Here is a 5,000-nt window from a genome sequence, read left to right on the forward strand (position 1 = left end):
CAGACAAATCGCTCCACCAACTAAGAACGGCCATGCACCACCACCCACCGAATCAAGAAAGAGCTATCAATCTGTCAATCCTTCCGGTGTCCGGGCCTGGTGAGGTTTCCCGTGTTGAGTCAAATTAAGCCGCAGGCTCCACTCCTGGTGGTGCCCTTCCGTCAATTCCTTTAAGTTTCAGCTTTGCAACCATACTTCCCCCGGAACCCAAAAGCTTTGGTTTCCCGGAGGCTGCCCGCCGAGTCATCGGAGGAACTGCGGCGGATCGCTGGCTGGCATCGTTTATGGTTAGAACTAGGGCGGTATCTGATCGCCTTCGAACCTCTAACTTTCGTTCTTGATTAATGAAAACATACTTGGCAAATGCTTTCGCTTCTGTTCGTCTTGCGACGATCCAAGAATTTCACCTCTAACGTCGCAATACGAATGCCCCCGCCTGTCCCTATTAATCATTACCTCGGGTTCCGAAAACCAACAAAATAGAACCGAGGTCCTATTCCATTATTCCATGCACACAGTATTCAGGCGGGCTTGCCTGCTTTAAGCACTCTAATTTGTTCAAAGTAAACGTGCCGGCCCACCGAGACACTCACTCAAGAGCACCCTGGTAGGATTGCAACGGGGTCCGCCTCGGGACGCACGAGCACGCACGAGGCGCGTCGCACGCCTTCGGCTCGCCCCACCGGCAGGACGTCCCACGATACATGCCAGTTAAACACCGACGGGCGGTGAACCAACAGCGTGGGACACAAATCCAACTACGAGCTTTTTAACCGCAACAACTTTAATATACGCTATTGGAGCTGGAATTACCGCGGCTGCTGGCACCAGACTTGCCCTCCAATAGATACTCGTTAAAGGATTTAAAGTGTACTCATTCCGATTACGGGGCCTCGGATGAGTCCCGTATCGTTATTTTTCGTCACTACCTCCCCGTGCCGGGAGTGGGTAATTTGCGCGCCTGCTGCCTTCCTTGGATGTGGTAGCCGTTTCTCAGGCTCCCTCTCCGGAATCGAACCCTGATTCCCCGTTACCCGTTACAACCATGGTAGGCGCAGAACCTACCATCGACAGTTGATAAGGCAGACATTTGAAAGATGCGTCGCCGGTACGAGGACCGTGCGATCAGCCCAAAGTTATTCAGAGTCACCAAGGCAAACGGACCGGACGAGCCGACCGATTGGTTTTGATCTAATAAAAGCGTCCCTTCCATCTCTGGTCGGGACTCTGTTTGCATGTATTAGCTCTAGAATTACCACAGTTATCCAAGTAACGTGGGTACGATCTAAGGAACCATAACTGATTTAATGAGCCATTCGCGGTTTCACCTTAATGCGGCTTGTACTGAGACATGCATGGCTTAATCTTTGAGACAAGCATATGACTACTGGCAGGATCAACCAGGGAGCTGCGTCAACTAGAGCTGAGCAGCCGGCCGCCCGGGAGTGTGTCCCGGGGGCCCGCGCGAACACGCAAGCGTCCGCTCAATTATTCTGCAAACAGGAGGAGGCTGAGCTCCCCTGCACAATACACCTCGAAACCCTCTCAGGTCCCGGCGGCGCGCAGCGCCGTCCTAAGTACTTGGTCGGGTTCGAGAGAGGCGCAATCGCCCGGAGTTTGGCGAGTAGACGCTTTAGGTGCGACCACCCGTGCTCCCAACTGAGCTTGCCGCTGCCGACAGAGGCCCGGGAGCGTGCTGTCGTGGCATTGCCGGCGGGAGACAACACGCGCCACCTACGGTGACCGGCAGCTCCAACGCCAGCGCCACAGAAGGACAAAAGCCCCACTTGGGTGCCGAAGCGAACTCTCCCAGCACAGCGCACGCGCCAACACGTCCGCACAGCTGCGATACAAACCACCTGCGAGAACCGCAGAGGCGACCGAGCAGCAGACGGCGTCGCGGCGCCGAGCGCCGGGCGGCGGCGCATCCTCAGCGCACACAGTCCTCAATCGGACCAGCACACTGCAGATGTCCACCGCGCTTCGCACCGGGCCCGCGAGGACCTACTTTGGCCGCACGGCGCCGCGTGCAGGGTGCGCCGGCGCGCAGCTGCGCCGCCTGCCGCCTCCGTCGGCCGGCGCGCCTGCCACTGGCCGCCCCCACCAGCCGGCTGTAGCGCGTGCGCCCACGCACCGCGCGGCCAGCACGCCGGGAGGCCCCCCCTCACCGGCCGGGGACGGTCCCACCCAGCCACCGCCGCGTATCGCTTCACACCCAGATGCCATTCACGTTCGTGGGCATGGTGGGTATCGCTGGAACAACCGGTTGGTAGCTCAACCGATCGTCGCCATCACTGATTCACCTCTAGCGAGAACAACCGCACCACAACGGTTTACCAGTTGTTCATTTGCATAACGTCACCAGCAAACGTAGGCGTCCATCGCCATTTGCAAATTCAACGATTGTTGCATGCCTGTGTCAGGTGTCACGACACACTATGTCTGCCCACATACACGCAACAACATGTGCACGCTTCGCGAACACGTGGAAGGTGGCCCCCGTACGTATGCGATGTCCATTGCGCGAACGACTGTCAACCGGCCTCTGTCGCATGTCGCAGATGTGGAACGCAGTGCACCATGCTATCACGGTGTGTGAGAAGAGACGACTACGTCTGACAACACGCGCCACTACATCAACAGACGGCTCATGCTGATCGCCATCCAGGGCATACCACACTGCAATCCAGCTCTTATAGGGAGACGACACGTAGCTGAGTGCACAACATTTGGACCGCATGGTTCGCCGTTGTTGGCGCAGTCGTTGTACGGTCACATGTACCACGATGTATCATTCAGTACATGAGGACCAATGTGCAGTACAGTGTGTGATTTGGACGTACAACATCAGCGGACAGTTGACACAGGCCGTACCACAGCGTAGGCTAAGTGCTTCGCACATGCGAATGCCAATGAACAACTGCAAATGCCAATGAACAACTGCAAAGGGCATTGAGCATGTACGTCCTGCTGCCATCCACATTACAGTGTATAGCTGCAAGGTGTTTAACATGAAGCGATACACTGGGGACCGGGCAGTGCGAGTAGCAAACTATATTGCGGGGGTTGCAGTTAGGCAACACTACACTAATTTAACGCGTCGTATGACAATTACAGAGCAGGTTAAGGCCCAACGTGTGTTGGGTTAAGGCCCAACGTGTGTTGGGTTAAGGCCCAACGTGTGTTGGGTTAAGGCCCAACGTGTGTTGGGTTAAGGCCCAACGTGTGTTGGGTTAAGGCCCAACGTGTGTTGGGTTAAGGCCCAACGTGTGTTGGGTTAAGGCCCAACGTGTGTTGGGTTAAGGCCCAACGTGTGTTGGGTTAAGGCCCAACGTGTGTTGGGTTAAGGCCCAACGTGTGTTGGGTTAAGGCCCAACGTGTGTTGGGTTACGTTAAGGGGCAATGTGGGTTACGTTAAGGGGCAATGTGGGTTACGTTAAGGGGCAATGTGGGTTACGTTACGGCGCAATATAGGTTACGTTACGGCGCAATATAGGTTACGTTAAGGCGCAATATCGGTTACGTTAAGGCGCAATACAGGTTACGTTAAGGCGCAATACAGGTTACGTTAAGGCGCAATACAGGTTACGTTAAGGCGCAATGCAGGTTACGTTAAGGCGCAATACAGGTTACGTTAAGGCGCAATACAGGTTACGTTAAGGCGCAATACAGGTTACGTTAAGGCGCAATACAGGTTACGTTAAGGCGCAATACAGGTTACGTTAAGGCGCAATACAGGTTACGTTAAGGCGCAATACAGGTTACGTTAAGGCGCAATACAGGTTACGTTAAGGCGCAATACAGGTTACGTTAAGGCGCAATACAGGTTACGTTAAGGCGCAATACAGGTTACGTTAAGGCGCAATACAGGTTACGTTAAGGCGCAATACAGGTTACGTTAAGGCGCAATACAGGTTACGTTAAGGCGCAATACAGGTTACGTTAAGGCGCAATACAGGTTACGTTAAGGCGCAATACAGGTTACGTTAAGGCGCAATACAGGTTACGTTAAGGCGCAATACAGGTTACGTTAAGGCGCAATACAGGTTAGGTTAAGGCGCAATACAGGTTAGGTTAAGGCGCAATACAGGTTAGGTTAAGGTACGACATAGGTTAGGTTAAGGTACGACATAGGTTAGGTTAAGGTACGACATAGGTTAGGTTAAGGTACGACATAGGTTAGGTTAAGGTACGACATAGGTTAGGTTAAGGTACGACATAGGTTAGGTTAAGGTACGACATAGGTTAGGTTAAGGTACGACATAGGTTAGGTTAAGGTACGACATAGGTTAGGTTAAGGTACGACATAGGTTAGGTTAAGGTACGACATAGGTTAGGTTAAGGTACGACATAGGTTAGGTTAAGGTACGACATAGGTTAGGTTAAGGTACGACATAGGTTAGGTTAAGGTACGACATAGGTTAGGTTAAGGTACGACATAGGTTAGGTTAAGGTACGACATAGGTTAGGTTAAGGTACGACATAGGTTAGGTTAAGGTACGACATAGGTTAGGTTAAGGTACGACATAGGTTAGGTTAAGGTACGACATAGGTTAGGTTAAGGTACGACATAGGTTAGGTTAAGGTACGACATAGGTTAGGTTAAGGTACGACATAGGTTAGGTTAAGGTACGACATAGGTTAGGTTAAGGTACGACATAGGTTAGGTTAAGGTACGACATAGGTTAGGTTAAGGTACGACATAGGTTAGGTTAAGGTACGACATAGGTTAGGTTAAGGTACGACATAGGTTAGGTTAAGGTACGACATAGGTTAGGTTAAGGTACGACATAGGTTAGGTTAAGGTACGACATAGGTTAGGTTAAGGTACGACATAGGTTAGGTTAAGGTACGACATAGGTTAGGTTAAGGTACGACATAGGTTAGGTTAAGGTACGACATAGGTTAGGTTAAGGTACGACATAGGTTAGGTTAAGGTACGACATAGGTTAGGTTAAGGTACGACATAGGTTAGGTTACGGTACGACATAGGTTAGGTT

The 5,000-nt window shown here is 52.1% G+C and overlaps 1 non-coding gene across 1 annotated transcript in view; it reads right to left on the bottom strand.

Annotated features, from left to right (window-relative positions):
• The window catches only part of LOC124566083, a 1,910-nt gene extending 503 nt beyond the window's left edge, over nucleotides 1–1,407 (bottom strand). The window contains exon 1 of the ribosomal RNA XR_006970758.1: nucleotides 1–1,407. This exon is cut by the window's left edge and continues 503 nt beyond it. This is a non-coding gene — a ribosomal RNA (small subunit ribosomal RNA).
• Between the last annotated feature and the right edge of the window lie 3,593 nt (nucleotides 1,408–5,000).

This window comes from Schistocerca americana, unplaced genomic scaffold (genome assembly GCF_021461395.2).
Source record: "Schistocerca americana isolate TAMUIC-IGC-003095 unplaced genomic scaffold, iqSchAmer2.1 HiC_scaffold_137, whole genome shotgun sequence".
Taxonomy (NCBI): Eukaryota; Metazoa; Arthropoda; class Insecta; order Orthoptera; family Acrididae; genus Schistocerca; species Schistocerca americana.